This window comes from Gorilla gorilla, chromosome 15 (genome assembly GCF_029281585.2).
Source record: "Gorilla gorilla gorilla isolate KB3781 chromosome 15, NHGRI_mGorGor1-v2.1_pri, whole genome shotgun sequence".
In the NCBI taxonomy this organism is placed as follows: Eukaryota; Metazoa; Chordata; class Mammalia; order Primates; family Hominidae; genus Gorilla; species Gorilla gorilla.
In genome coordinates, this window is record NC_073239.2 from 104,367,018 (window position 1) to 104,384,035 (window position 17,018).

The 17,018-nt window shown below is 35.2% G+C and overlaps 2 long non-coding RNA genes across 2 annotated transcripts in view; one reads left to right on the forward strand and one right to left on the reverse strand.

Moving 5' to 3' along the window:
- LOC129526584 (uncharacterized) overlaps positions 1-17,018 on the forward strand; it is a 227,818-nt gene that overhangs the window by 203,014 nt on the left and 7,786 nt on the right. The window lies entirely within an intron of this gene.
- Positions 1-17,018, reverse strand: part of LOC129526585 (uncharacterized) — a 332,112-nt gene that overhangs the window by 31,110 nt on the left and 283,984 nt on the right. Inside the window, exons 4-5 of the long non-coding RNA XR_008671252.2 lie at positions 3,487-3,573; positions 2,734-2,805 (exon numbers count right to left, since the gene is read on the reverse strand). This is a non-coding gene — a long non-coding RNA (uncharacterized lncRNA). The remainder of the gene's footprint in view (positions 1-2,733; positions 2,806-3,486; positions 3,574-17,018) is intronic.

Here is a 17,018-nt window from a genome sequence, read left to right on the forward strand (position 1 = left end):
CTATTCTTAATGTTGAGTTTTAATTAATCTAAGGAATCTCTTTCTACTAAATCTCCATGTCAGTAAGTTACTAGCCAAAAGTAGCTTAAACTAAGGACAGCTCAACCAATAGAAGAATGATTTTCTTTAGCTGATTGCAGGATTAAATTGTCACAAAAATATCTCCATAGATAAATAAATAATGACAGCACCGGAATTAAAATGTCAATTGGTAATTAAATACAATTCCTCAAAAATTATATTCAAAATTATTAGTCTACTGCATTATAATTAGACATTTTATATGTAGTTCACCTGCCTTTGAATTTTGACATTGCCTGAAATTCCCCTGCTTCTACATCTATTCCTCTCTCCATTATTTCCCCTAACCATTAATTCCTACATAAATTAACTTATTTATGCATTCGCTTATCCATTCAAATATTGTCATAGTATGTGGCTTTTTCCTCCCATACAAATTTTAAATTTACTTTGATTTTTAAAAATTCTATATAATTTTTCCTTGCCGATTGTAGTCTAATACTTAGTTTTTATCATTATCACATTTTTAGGCAAGGTTTGCATTGCAATTTTGTTTGCATACAAAGAAATCATAATGTCTTATACATTTATGTGTCTTAAATGCAATACTAGTCTAACTGATGCTCCTTAACTTCGATGTGATTAAAGACAATGATTTTTTTGGATTCTTTCTCCTGCCAATTCTTATTATTCATTAAGTGCTTCTTATTTCCTCTCTGCATGAAGAATTCTAAATGTCAGGTAACTTGAATTATCAGAAAGTCCTATTCAGATGTGGATGGCCTATCTTTAGATTTGTAATATGATCTTCTAGAGAATATCTCACAAACATGTTAGAAAGTAATATATTTTGGCTTAGTATTAGAAAGAATGTCATAAAGTGCTGAATTGCACTAGAATGAATTTTTTAAGATGACGAAGTCCCTCCTAATGAACAGACCAAGAAGAGCCTGTGATATTATTCATCAGAAGTGCTGCAGGTGAATTTGACAGAATAATTAGGCAACAGCTCTAGCTAAGGCACCTTCTTACTCAGACAGTTTGTTGTTGTTTAAGTTAGTTATTTCCATATATAGAAACCTGGTAGGTGGCGAATCTGGTAAGAACAAGATCTGGATCTCAGACATGTATTAATTTGTGGTCAGAGAGGAGAAGAAAAAAATATTTTAGGTTGGAGGCAGGGACTTGGCATATGTTCAAGTTGGGATGCAAGTGGCAGATAAGGGTGATGGCAGTCCCAGGCCATGGTCAGAATGGCTCAAGATAGAGGAAGCTAATACTATGCTTCCTCTCTACTGCACTTCACTGCAGGAAGCAATCAAAAGGCATGCCAAGCTAAGAACTTTACAGAGAGCTGCTTTAGCGTGTATTACATCTCTGAAGCATAAACCATAGTGAAACAACAGAAGTGAAACATTTTAACATGGAAATGAATGAATCTTTTTTTAAAAAAAAAATTTTGAGTTTCCTCATGTTCACCAAATAATCAGCTTCATTTTTCTTTTCCTGAATAAAATGTATTCTAAGGTTGTCTTACATCCTATCATCACCCTTTCAGGTAAAATTTGATCATTCATTCATTTGGACAACATTCATAGGCCCCTGACAATGTGCCAAGCACATCTCTAGATGCTGGGGATAAAAAGATAAATTAGATTTGGTCTCTGATTTCCAGAACCAACCTCTAAGACTTACTTATGAAAGAGTTAGTCATGTAAAATAAAAGATGAATAGCAATACAGTATGATGAGTGTTATAACTGAACTATAGAGAAAAATGGAACTTCTAAGGAATCAATTATTCACCAAATTGCTATTTCCCAAGAAAAATGTTACACTAAATAGATAATTAAACTGCCTGACTTACTGAAGTTCTAGGTGCCGGAGAATATAAAATCATCTTACATTGTTGGAAAGAACCTAAATTGTTTGCTGTTAAAATGCTTTTATGTATTTTTGAAATAAAATCACCTTATCATTAGGGTAATTACTTCTTTTAAGATAACAAAATCATACCCTATTGAAGCTAAATTGAGTTTGTTTTCTAAGCAGTATAGAGATTCCTTAAATAACTAAAGTAGAGCTACCATTCTATCCAGCAATCCCACTACTGGGTATCTACCCCAAGGAAAATAAGTCATTATATGAAAAAGACACACGCACACATGTTTATAGCAGCACAATTCGCAAAAGCAAAGATATGGAACCAACCTAAATGTCTGTTAACCAATGAGTGGTTAAAGAAAATGTGGTGTATATATACCATAGAATACTACTCAGCCATAAAAAGGAATGAAATAATGGCATTCTCAACAACCTGGATAAATTGGAGACCATTATTTTTGAGTGAAGTAACTCAGGAGTGGAAAACCAAACATCATATGTTGTCACTTATAAGTGGGAGCTAAGCTATGAGGACACAAAGGCATAAGAATGATACAATGGACTTCAGGGACTCATGGGGAAAAGGTGGGGGGGGGCAGTGAGGGATGAAAGACTACACATTGGATATGGGGTACACTGCTTGGGTGATGGGTGCACCAAAATCTCAGAAATCACCACTAAAGAAATTATCCCCATGTAACCAAAAACCACCTTTTCCCCAAAAACTATTGAAATATATTTTTGAGTTTGTTTTCTGTAATAATTCATAATTATTATTTATCCAGCCATATGAAATGATACTAATGATTTTTAAGCATTCTCTACTTACTATAAATAATATAAAAGTATTTTCCAGTGGAAGTGACTCCTCCAAATTCCAGGGTTCGTGTTTTCCAAATTCCTAAAAAGAAGGATAGTGAGGAACATAAATGTAGTTTATATGTAAAGGTCAAAATCAGTTAAAGATATTTTTAAAAACCCAAATATTCAGTAATTTTAAAGGAGAAGCAAACATTTATTAACACTAGTAAAGCAAATTAGGAATATACATCTCAAATACCCAACCTTGGAGTACACAATGTTAGATTTCACTAACAAAATATTGCTTGGATTTTTAATGAAAGTAAATCTGAAATTTTAAAAATTCAGACAATCTCTGGCAGTTGTCATCTGATCAGAGTTCTAATACTAAAGGTTTGAAGATCCACTTGTGATGGATTTGAGGACAAAACATTCTGACTGATGTGGATGCTTCTGTAACTTCTTTGAATCCTTGCAACTTGAGGTCAATACCAGGATGCTTTTTGCAAATGCAAACAAAAGAAAACGGCTTTTTAATGATATACCCCAAAATCTTATCTGGTTGAATTTTTGTTTAAGATTAAGTAATAGGTGCTGTATTTAGATTAATTAGCAAGAAGATCACAGTAGTCAATAGATAACTGAAAGACACCATCTGTTCCCTTTTCCAATTGTATCTATGAGCTTTGCATGGGTGTACCAGGAAACATGGGAGAATTAATTAGGCAGCAAATGAAATCTTCTAACAGATGGCACCCATTTACTTCTTGCAAATACATACCAGCAAATTTGTGTGCTTTCCCTTTCATCTTGTTTACCTCCTAGAAAGTTCTGAAGAACCACTGGAGTCTGACCATCAGTTGCCCATCTGAAAAAAAAAGTTCAAAAATGTAGAAAAATTGTGTGGGACTTAGCTTCACGGGAAAATGACTGGTAGGAAATAACATCATGAGAACTTTATAAAGACTTGAAATCTCACTTTGATAAGAGTTTAAATCAAGTTGGTTTTAATCCCAAGATCACTGTTGCTTTCCTTTTCTATTGTGTGTGGCTTTTAGTGTACACTAAGAATTTTTGTTTTAATATCTTTGCATATTAATACAGAGCTCTCATTTGTTTTGTAAAAGCTGTCCTCCAAAGTTTGTGTATTGATATAGTTTACATAATACATTTCTAAATGTGGCTCTAGATATTTCTGAATCACTAAAGAAATAATATAGCAAGACCTCTAGGCCCAGTTTTGTTTTATGAACTGCATCTTCAGAGGAGCAAGCTTCTGGTTTGAAGAAAAATATATTGTTCCAACAATTATCCCCACCAAAGAGCATTGCCACTTCACCATTTTTCTTTTATTTTCTTATCAGTCCGCTGAAAATAGTACTGTAAACATTCCTGCTCAATTTCATAACATGCAAATCATCCTTAAACTACTAAAATCAGGCCATACCACCCTTTTGAAATTGCTTTTTCAGAAGTCATGACTGACATCTTAATTTTCAAATGCCATAGTTTCTTCTCTGTAGCATTTTGACAAGATTCACCACTCTTTCTCTAACTTTAAGACAATATTATCTTCTAGTGTGTCTCTTAACAAACCAAATGACATTTCTACATTTCTATTGGTCCTACTTTGTTCAACAGTTCCTTTATTTTTCCTATCATAAAACTTTGAAGAAAAACAGTTGCTTAAATGCATATACTTCTAAGAAGTTTTATCACCTTCCCTGTGAGAGGTAGAATTTTAAATATGTCCCCCAAAGATTCCAGTCTACTGGTTATTCAATCAAACCCTGTGATTTAGGTCATTAATCAGAGAGCATCCCTTGGTTGACAGATAACAAGGAAAGGAAGAACTGTCTGCCAGGCACAGTGGCTCACGCCTCTAATCCCAGCACTTTGGGAGGCCAAGGCAGGTGGATCAGTTGAGGTCAGGAGTTCGAGACCAGCCTGGCGAACATGGGGAAACCCTGTCTCTACTAAAAATACAAAAATTAGCCGGGCCTGGTGGTGGGTGCCTGTAATGCCAGGTACTCAGGGAGGCTGAGGCAGGAAAATTGCTTGAACCTGTAAGGCAGAGGTTGCAGTAAGCCGAGATCGCACCATTGCACTCCAGCCTGGGTGACAGAGTGAGACTCCATCTAAAACAAACAAACTGCAAAGAAATGGATTCTGCCAACAATTTGAGTGAGTTACAAAATGGATTCTTCCCAGAGTCTCTGTCTCTCAATAAGAGCCCAGAGAACAAATGCCTTGATTTTCTTCTTGGACAAGCCAGAACCAATCAAGATAGTTCAGATTTGTGACCTCTAGAGTTGTAAGTTAAGAAATGTAATGTAATGTAAAGTAACTGGAGAAAAAAACTTTTGAGGAGGTTAAGGAAGGTCTTTCTGGAGAAATGACATTGGGACAATGATTTCAAAAATAAGACTAAACCATTCAAAAATAGAAAAATATATGTATTTCAGGCAGAGGAAGCTGAACATCCAAAAACATTGTAGCAATAAGAGATAGATATGCTTAAGGAAGAAAAGAAACCTGTGTATTTGTAGAGTAGAAAGCAAGAATTCTAAGGCATGGAACAAGATAATGGAGAGGTGAGCAAGAAGTAGAGTGTGCAGAGTTTGTAGGTCACAGTAATGAGGAAAATAGATTTCCAAGAGGTGGAAGCCATTAAATATTTGTAGCAGAGAAGTAACATTATCTGATTTGTCTTTTCAGAAGTGTGGAGTATAGATAAGAAAAAAGAGGGGTAGGGGCAAGTCCAAATACCATAACATTTATTCATTCAACAAATATTTTATGAAGGACCTATTATATTCCAGCCACTTTTTCCAAACTGGCTTGGACTAGAGTGGTGGCAGACGAGCTAGAGGGAACTGGAAAGATACAAAATACATTTTGAAGCTTGAGCAGTCAGAAATGTAGAATGACTTATAATGAAAGGAAAAGAAAGAGAAAGGAAGAAAAGGAAAGAAAGAAAGAAAGAGAGAAAGTGAAAGAAAAAGAGAAAGAAGAAAGAAGGAGAGAAAGAAAAAAAGAGAGAAAAAGAGAGTGAAAGAAATAAGAAAAGAAAGAAAAAGAGAAAGGAAGAAAGGGAGGGAGGGAAAGAAAAAAGGACAGGAAGAAAGAAAAGTAAGAAAGAAAGAGAAAGTGAGAGAAAAAGAGAGAAAGTGAGAGAAAGAAAGGGAGGAAGGGAGGGAGGGGGGAGAAAGAAAAAGAAGAAAGAAAGAGAGGGAGGAAGGGGGGAGAGAGAGAGGAAGGAAAGAGAGGGAGCAAGGGAGGGAGGGGGGAGAGAAAGAAAGAGGAAGGAAGGAAGGAGGGAAGACTTCTGGGTTGAAAGAAAGAAAAGTAAAAAGAAAGAGAAAGAAGAAAGACTTCTGGGTTCTTGGCTTGAGCAACAAGGTGCAGCTTTTCTACATGGAAAGGATTAGGTCAGAGTCTGAAGCAAAGAATCATGAACTCTGTTTTAGATATCACAGGTGTAAGAAGCATATTCATCACCTACATTCAGATTTAGTGTCTAGCTTTTCCAGGATGGGACCTGAGGATGGTCTTGGAGCTGGAAAACCAGGAGCAAGCCATTGAATATGTCCATCCCATCTCAGTTTCCTACTCTCATTTCCCCAGAGCATTCAAGGATACTTCAATGTTGATTTTGGTCAGGACTTAGGTTTTCGTCCTGGAAATGTAACAGTTACAAAATCCTTGGACTTCTTGAGTCAGGTCCTGCCTAGTCATTGACAAAACCCTCTCCCTAGAGCCATGATCTGTGTTCCTTTCCAACTGAGTCACCTACCATGTTCTAAGCTCTTTTAATGAAGTCTCTTTTTTCCAGGCTTACCTCCAAGGACATGAAAAGCTGAAGCAGACTGGAAAAGTGATACCACTCAAATCATATTCCTAAAAGATTTTTAAACATTTTAATAAGCTCATCAACCTATGTCATTTCCTTCTCCTCCTCCTCCTCTTCCACTTCTTGTGCAGTTGTAATTATTATGAACAGGATATAATGGTTTATAAATAATGTTCGAGTTTCTTGGTTTTAGGACTTTTTGTAAAATAAGCACCAAAACCAAAATAGTCTTTAATGACTCCATTAAAGAAGAAAGCATATCTTTTATAATTTCTTAACACTACGTACTTCTCAACATCATCAAGTCTCCCTCAAATGAAAAATAAACTAAATTGTTTTTAATATTTTGTAATGCCATTACTAAAATACAGTGCACTAAGAAAGAACCAACTAAAATTCCTAAATTAATTCTTTATAATATTACAGTGATGTGTACTATTTAATTAAGGCCATTGACCAGTTGATTATCAAAGATTTTTTTTTCCTTTTGATCTAGTGATTGTTTGATATTTTTTCTAATCCCATTACTAACTTGTCTCATCCATTAACCTACGTAAGTGGAGTGTGAAAAATGCATTCATAAATTAGTTAATTTTTTTTAAATTGCAGCATGTGAAATCTACTTACTAAATTCACACTAATTCCACAAAGCATTGGGGCAATTTATAAACAATACATATGATAAAAAAAATTATAATCAATGAGAATTTAACAAGTTGCAGAAATATTTTTCAGGGAAAGTAAAGATTTTCAGAGCATTATGTTTTAAAATAACTGCTTTATATGGAACTATATACATAAGACTGAGTGATATAATACTCAAAAAATAATTGTAGTTTTTGCACATTATAAGTAATACAAAAAAGTCTATGCTAGACATGTATTATAACATAATACCATTAAACATGCTTACTAAGCTGTCCTTTTGACACCTAGTATCAACTTGTAGACACTTTTATGGGGAAGGAAAAAAGTCACACTAAGAATAATGTATCTTGAATTATTACCGAAACAATGTCTCACATTGTGAGCACATTCTTTTCATATATTTATGTCTGTCTCTCCTCTAACCTGGAAATTTTAATATGTAGCCAAATTGTGTTGTATATTGTAAAGAACTTAAAAGCAATTATATAATTTCAATACATTTGTTTTTCTTTGCAATCTTACACTTAAAGAACATTAATTTGCTCTTTGCCACCAAACTAAACAAAAGTAGAAATGACCCTGCTAACTCTATTTCTGCAATTTTACTTATAATAGCATTTAAAAACTCATTGATTTATATGCATTTCCATATTCCAATTTGAAATATTCACATAACAAAGCATAAATTGAGTGCCCATACTTAAAAACAAGTAAATAGTTTAAAATGTATTCCCTGAACCCACTGAGAATTCTTTCAAGCCTACGTTATTCAGGAGAATGCATGCAGCTGTTTAAATTGATATCCTTATCTCTTTCTCCAGTATGGCAGGTCTGTGGTCTTCTTATTTACTACTGCATTAAGCACAGAGCCTAGTACCTAATAAGAGCTCAATAAATATATGTTGCATGGATAATAACTAAATTAATGTTTAAAATTATCATGTGCTGATCAGTTTCTATATTAATGCAGGAACTGTCTTGAGATCCATATGAGTTTTTGACCATTGTCTCCTTCACTAGGCTGTAATGAGGGTCCTTGAGGACAGGTACCACATTTCATTTTCCTTTATATTCTCAGTGCTTTGTTAATAGAAGTTAGTCAATAACTATTTGTTAAGTGGATAGTGATTTTAAACAAACATAGCTTACAAAATAATGACAGGCATAATCAACAGATTTGACAGAATAAAAATGAGAAAAAACAATGGTTGTGGCATCCCTAGATTTTATATGAAACCTACACATGCATATATTGTATAGATGTATGTCACTGTGTTTAACACATTACTATTTTAATAAATGGATCTATAGGTCAGTATATTTATTGGTTTGTTCCCTGACTCTTTTGTCAAATAAGTTGGAATCAGGAATTTACTTGCCCTATTAGGTACCATTATGATTCTAAAAAACGTAAGACAACTTTACTACATTATGCCATTGTATGTCATCAAAAATGAACATTATTTTGTATCTGTATGCCCATTATAGTGTAACCATTTTGAGGAGAGGAGATGTTACCTTAGTCATTTGTGAAACTCCAGCTCCAAGTTTAGAGTACACCATGTGTTTTACTAATAAGCCTTAGAGAATTTGGATTACTATAGAGCAATAATTCTCTTGGGAGCTGAATTAACAACTTGTTAACCATTGGAAAATACAATATTATGTGTTACTTGATTACACAAATAAAACCTGTTTACTAAAAAAGCAAAACTGGCACATGGACGTGTCAATTGCCTTAAACTGCCGGATTCAATCTGCCAATGTCAATCAAAGGTCTCTACATTGTACACTTTCTTTGAGATATCAACTTTGTTTAGAGAATTTTCTCTTTGGGAAATAATGAATGATTTGTGATTGGATTTAGCTACAGATGTTTTCTGGTAGCATTTTTATAATAATAAATACCTGTAAATAACTGAAGTAGCCAACATTGTATCACGGCTATAAAAAAACCTAAGATAATCTGCATAATGAAATAAAACTTCAATGCATATTATGTTATAAATGAATATATATTTACAAGGGTATATGCTCATGAAACATTAGACAAAAAAGGCCACACACACACACAGAGTATACAGCATAACCTTATCCCTACCAAATATAAAGTAATAAAGATATCTATAATAACATATGTAGAACTATTAAATAATATTTCCCTCTAGCTGATTTTCTGTATTTTAAAATATTTCTACAGTAAGTATATCTTGTTATATAATAAAATACGATTATTTTAATGGTAAAATATGGCATGTTTTTAGAGAATATTAGGAGTATTTTGAAAAACACATATAAGAAAATAAAAAGCCATAATATAATTACCCAGACATAAACACCATAACATTTCATACACATCCCTCCAGCCTTTCTAAATATATTTTTAACATAATTGAAATTACACTGTATGCTAGATGATACCTAGTTTGTAAACATTATACCTTGAACAATGCCCTAGAGTGTTTTTTTACAACATAATTTTTACTGAATGCATAGTATTTCATCATATCATTTCATAAATCTTTAAGTAATATTGATACTTTAGGGTTGGATATTTGTATTGCTTCCAGGTTTCCACCATCATAAATAACATTAAAGTGAGTCTTCTTATAGATTTGTTTTTCTGGCTGGTATTTTCTTAAAGTAAGTGTCCAGAGAGGTTTTGCTAGGTTAAAGAATCAACACATTTTAAGACCTCCGATATATATTACCAAATCACTTAACAGAAAGCTTTCAGTGAGCAACATGAAAACAAGAGTATGCCTGATCCTCTGCATTAAAAAAAAAACATTTCCTAAAAATCATTTCAATGAACATAATGATTAGTTGATTTAAAAGATATAAATTTAATGAGGCTTCCACCCATTTCATGTCTGGAATGGCTGTCAGAAATTTTGAGTATTTCTTTAGTAATTTTCCATGCAAATCTATCCATATATTTATGTATGTACTCACAATGGCATATACTATTACGTATGTGTGCCTGTATTCTATTTAATAAGAAATAAACATGATATCTCCTATTTGAATTTTTTCACTTATTAGTACATGTTGCCTATCTTTCTATGTCAATGTCAGCATATATATCTATTTCATTCTTTTTAATGACTTTTTAATGTTGCATAGTATATAAATTTTTTATGCTACAAAGCATTTCATGATAAGAGCTGCCTGCTAAAAATAGCAAAACTGGCACATAATTTAACATTTTCTTATTTTTGAGCATTCAAGATGCTTCTAGAAATCATTTTTTTAAAAGTTTTATAATATGGTATACAAAAAAGGAGGGGTATGATTAATTTACTTCATTTGGCAGTAGAATGTATTCATCTTTGTCATCTGCCTTCTTTTGTGAGTATATTAATTACATGTCTTTATAGGTAATGAGTTTTATTGTTATTCTTTTCCTTGATTTTTATGAACTCACTCAATATTTAGAATAACATTTTGCCATGCAACTAAAATATATTTTGTCACTCATCTTCTTTGTTTTTATTTTATTGTATTTTTTTTGAATTTTTATTTGGCTAGATATATCAATCTCTTTTACTCAAATTTTATTCTTTGTATTATACTCAGAAAGATCCAAAAGCTTATGTGATCTTCTATATTTTCTTGAAGTTCTATTATAAATTATTTAAACAATTATATTTTATTGTAGTAACACTTTTCTGGACTTCCCATATCATCATATAGCATTAGCTTGAATGTTACAATGGCACATCAATGAAAATAAATGGTAGATTTCACCCTATAATCGAGGCCAAAGAGATGGTGTCATCTTTCTGTATGCATTGAGGAGACTTCCCCTCATCTGCTCTTCATTGCTGATGTTAAAAAAAAGTGGCTATAGTCATTGAAAGGGTCATGTAATTTTTAATGGGGGTAGCCGAGAGTCATGTCCAAATGCCAGCTAAAGTAATTACATTCTGCTTATAAGGAGTAGCAGTATAATTTCAATCAGAATGGTACCAAATGGACTCATATAAACCTGGGGGTTTGAAATCCACTCAGGTCACCAGAAGATAAATGAGACATGTGACTGGAGACATGCCCAGAGGTAAAATTAATTTTTAGGCTGTTTCTGATGGCTAAGAGTCAATGGCCTATTTCCAAGACAGACAGGTGTGGACAAGAAGGGAAGTGGTGGGAGGAGGGAGAAGGAGTGGTAGACTATCAATCAAAAATGTAATAGTAACACTTAGGACTACTCCATGTCAAATCATTGAGTACCCATAACAACCCATGAGGTAAGTATTATTCTACTATCCTTATATTACAGATTAATAAAAAGGAGACAATTGAGTGATCAGAAAGATTAAGTGATTACCCAAACAACATAATTATTAAGAGGAGGGAGGTGGCACTGGATCCCAGGCATTCTGGCTCCCAGGACTGTCACTCTCCTCTGATCTGTACTGTCACAAAAATCCTACTTGTCCTCAACCTCCTGAAAAGCATCGTCATAAAGAAGTGTTTGGAAGTTGGTCCATAATTTTACAATCGGCTCTGTGTTTGCTGTATTTTACACTCAAAAATTAAGTGAGCTATTTATAAAGGGCTTAAAACAATCCTTGACACAAAGTAAGCAACACCTGAATTTTAGTAATGAATAAAATAAATCAGCTCAATTATATTTATTCAATGCTTATTACGTTGCAGGCACTCTGCCAGGTATTGGAAACACAACATTGAGCACAAGAGACTAAGCCACTGTTCCTTTTAACCCACAGTTGAGTAGGGAGAAAAACGTACATGTAAAGTAAAATTTCACAATTATTATTTCATAACTCTTGTGAAAACTGCCATACAAATAAATGCAATGTATCTTGAGGGTATATGGCAGAGAGACTCGACTCAGGGTACAAGCTCACGCAAGATCCAAAGGCACTGAGAATTGATCTAAGAACCAAGAGATGATATGGAGGTAGGCAAAAAGAGGGCTGGGTGAGAGCCTTCTAGGTGGAGAGAAACTCAAGATACAGAGGTCCCGAGGCAGAAGGGCGATTGGCAAACTGGAATGTCCAGGAATAGGACTACTGTGTTTGTTTAGCTTTTATTAAACAAAAGCAAGGGAGACATCCAAGAAAGTTTCAGATGAGACCTCCACTCTCCCCAAGGCCTCTCTCTGCACCTACCTCCGCTTTTGTTTCAGCTCACTTCTCCACCATACCAAATGTTGTGGACAACTCACTGCCTTTTTCATTGGTCTTCCTTGACAATGATCTTTCCTGGTGCTGTAGGTGGAGTTGTGACCACACCTTCTCCTCTCCTGTTAAAAGTTGCATAACTCAAACTTCCAGTCTCACCCTCTTTCTCTTAACGCTATGTACGTTACCCAGGTGAGCTCATCTACTATTATACCGTTACTGCATCTGCTTCCTGGTGACACCCAAATCTGCTCATACAGTTTGATTTCTGCACTGAATTCAAAAGCTCCCTACTGAACAGCATCATCTGAGTGTCTGTGTAGCCTCTCGTCTTCAACATGTCCACACCTGATCTCCTTTATTCTGTGCCAGGCTTTCTTCTCTCTGTTTCAATTTTTAGTTAACGGCATCTCTTTTACCCAGTTTCCCAGACAGAGTCCTAGGAATCATCCCTTACTTCTCCTCTCCTGAATGTTCAATCAGTCACTAAATACCATTGCATCTGCCTTCTTACCATCTCCTGAATCTCTTCACTTCTGTCTGTGTCCCTTACTTTAGGTCCTCTCTTTATCACCAGTATTTGTGTATTAGTCATCTAAATGCTTTCCTTGTCACCAGCCTTGGTTCTCAGGATCCGTCTCTCATAACACTACCAGAGTGATCTTTTAGGTATAAAATATGTTCACATCCCTCTCTTGTTTCAAATTATTTTATGATTCCATTGCCTGCAAAATCAAATCAGAACACAAGGCCTTCATGATGGGAGTTCCATGTTTAACTCTCCATCCACTCATCCATCCTGGCCACTCTTCCACTTTATGTCAACTATCTTTTCATTCAGAACTATATGTTGCTTCTGGAGCCAAGCATGATCTTCCTCTTCAAGTCTTCTGGAAAGTCTTTCCTTCCTCTCAATATTGATCAGCCTAACCTCTACCACCTCAATAAACCTACTGTGAGCCAGTCTTGCAGCAGAACTTCATACTTCACTTGATTAACGTATATCTAGCTCCACTCTAACAGGGGTGCCATGATGACACCTTGGGTCCCCAAGTATCAAAGCCAACTAAGACCCCTATGCAACAATAATAGAGTGACTGGGTGCTCCCTTTTCCCAAGTATACCAATATAGGTATTCATAGTTGTCCTTGGGTCAGAAACATTATTATGGGAAATCATTACTGTAACACTTGCCATTATGTTGCAGGATTTTTTCTCATGGATACTGACCTCTCCTTCTGTCAATGGGTTGTGAGCCAGAAGGCTGTCTTAGGTCCAGAGACTGGAAAGGTGTGAAATACATGTATATAGTTTCTCTACATGCATTACCTTTATTTATTTATTTATTTATTTATTTATTTATTTATGAGACAGAATCTCACTCTTTCGCCCAGGCTGGAGTGCAATGGCGTGATCTCGGCTCACTGCAACCTCCGCCTCCCGGGTTCAAGCAATTCTGCCTCCCTCAGCCTCTCAAGTAGCTGGGATTACAGGTGCCAGCCACGACGCCCGGCTTTGTATATTTAGTAAAGATGAGGTTTCACCATGTTGGCCAGGCTGGTCTCGAACTCCTGACCTCAGGTGATCCACCCACCTTGGCCTCCCAAAGCGCTGGGATTACAGGCATGAGCCACCACACCTGGCCCATGCATCACCTGTAATATTTCAAAATATAGATGGTATTATGCACATACATGTTACCAATTAGAAAATCAAGGCTCAAGAAAGTTATGTAATTAGCCCATGCAATGCAATTTATAAGTATCAGAGACACTATTGGAAGAAAGGTCACTTCATGGGACAGTTTATTTTCCTTCCACCCCATCCAACGTAGGCTCAATACAAACAGCATAAGAGCATGGTCTCACTGGAAAATAGCTTTACCTCTGAAGGTAAACTGTGTTTCTGTGGAACAGTTTTTTTCACTCATAAAATACCAAGAATGACAGTACATATGTGATAGAGCTGTTGTGAGGATTAAATGACATAAAGTGGGCAGAGGGCTTAGCAAAATAGTGGGCATGTAATAAGCACTGATTAAATATTAGCTATCATCAATATTGTTATTATCATTGTTAATAAGAATTGGACAAACTATAAAGCAATTAACATGACACCTAGCACAAAATTATTAGCTATTACTTTTATAGTTAATATTTTTATCAGCTATATTATTAGCTTATGTTATTAGTTATATTAGTTTAATATGACCACTAATAATATAATAATTATTAATCTTTGTGAAATATGTATAGTCCATTAATTTAATACCTCTCTTACAGTAAGTTTTCCAAAAATGTTAATGTTTAATGGTGCTTCATGGCATATGATCATTGCATATATGTTGTGGAAACTTGAAAATGTTTCTAAACAAACCTACATTGTACTTTACAATGCCTTAATTGTGGGAAAACCGTCACCATGCTGCTGTAAAAACCCTTGATAGTACTCTCAGGTGTAGCGGCAACTTTGGATATCTATGTACATTTAGTCAAATTATTCTAGAACTTTATTCAAGTCCCTAAGCTGGGACCAGTCCAACCCACCACCCACTTCACTGACTTAATCTGAAATGCAAATGTAACAACATCCTTCTGGCTCCAAAATTTGGGAGGAGCTTTATTCTAAGTAGTTAAATGGGAATATCCCAGCAGTGACAGTCTTCTGCATCTCAATTAAAATGAACAATAGGCATGCCATATTTTGCGACTTCACACGTTGGTAGGCCTTCTTTTTAGTTTAAAAGAGAAAGAAACATACCATCTTCTTATAAGCACCAGTAAGATGAAGAATTTACCTTGATCTTGAACCTCACATCCATATTAGCCTTCCTTCTACATGACGCCACCGTCTGCATGAGTGAAGATCATCCCATCAGAATTATTAGCTCAGCATAATTTCCGTAACAGATTCCCAGGGAACAGTGAAGAACAACCCAGGTATAATAGCAAAGAATGCTTTTGTTCAATTTCTACCTAGAAGGTAGAAATACACACACCCATATTACCATTGTTTCCACCTCAACAATAAGATAGAAGCCAGATCACGCACAAAATGATTGCTTTTCTTGAGCCCACCGGGACCTGAGATTTGAAAGCAACAAAATGGGCAGAATTCCAAAGGGTCAGCTCCTCTGAGGAGCGAAGACGGACAAACAAACTCCTTACCTTTGATGGAACATGGGAGGAAGTGGCTGGTGCCATAGACTCAGACAGGAAAGAAACCTGCTCAAATGTTAAAATAATTCTTAAAGGCTGAATGTGGGCTATCATATCAGTTAAGAAAGACTGGAAACTCTCACATGAAGAAGTTTATAGGCACAGGCAAGCTCTTTTTCACAAGCCCCACCTAAAAAATAAAGCTCCTATGAAAAATGAAGGGATTGCAGGCAGGGCAGGAGACTGAAGAGAGTTCCCCCTCAGTGGTGCAGGTGAGCGGGTGGAAATCAGCTGCTGCTGGGGTGGGGCATAAAGCCTTGCCCACTGCCCAGAACTCTTCTGTCATACAAGGCACCCTTCTCAAACTGTTGGTTTTTGGGAGAGTACAGGAAACACTCAAGCCACAGGGACCCAGGCAAAAAACAAATACTTCTGATAGGAGGATAAGAGTATCAGTTACACTGAATTAGGGCCCACCCTAATAGCCTCTTCTCAACTAATCACATCTGCAATGACCTTATTTCCAATTAAGGTTTCATTCTGCGATGCTGGGGGTTACCAGTACCAATTCTGAGCGGGACACAATTCAACCTCTAATAAAGTGGCAGCAGAAATGCTGAGAAAGCCCTACTTTTAAGGCCCAGAGACATGGAATCTTTCTAGTACTGAGGCCGGAGCAGAGAACAAAAATTCTTACCAACCTCCAGTGACCATAGCACCAAGTAATTAGAAATTATTTTGAATTAAATGGAAATAAAAACATACCATACCAATATTTGTGGGGTACAGGTAAAGCAATATTTAGTATTTAGAGAGAAATTCTTAGCATTAAATACTTATAGTTGAAAAAACCAATAAATTTTGAAGTCAATGAACTAAGCTTCCACCCTAGGAAAACAGAATAAGGGCAAATTAAACACAAAGCAATCAGAAGAAAAAAAAAACATGGAAAATAATTAAAACAGAAAAATAAATACAGACAAACCACTAAAATCCAAGATGGCTCTTTGAAAGAAAACAGAAAAAAAAGAAATTAAAAATGACCAATGTCAGAAGAGAGAAAGGGGACATCACAGTAAGTTCTAAAACAGGATGAGGAAAGACTATCACCAACGTTATGCCAACACGTTTGGAAGTATTGATGAAATGAATAAATTTCTTAAAAACACAAACTGCCAGTGCTCACTCAAGAAAGAAAAATAGAGGAGCAGAATAGCATTTTGTCTGTTGAATAAATTAAATTTATGGGTAAAAATATCAGAGAATTCCAAGTCTAGGTGATTCCCTCGATGAATTCTTCCCATCATTTAAAGAAGAATTAATACTAATTGTATTCGAACTCTTCCAGAAAATAGAAGATATATGTATACTTCCCAACTTATTTAATGAGGCCAGCATTGTCCTAATATAAAAGCTGTACCAAGGCATTATAAGAAAACTGAAAACAATATTTCTCTCATGAACATAGGCAGATAAACTCTTAGCAAAATATTAGTAAATTGAA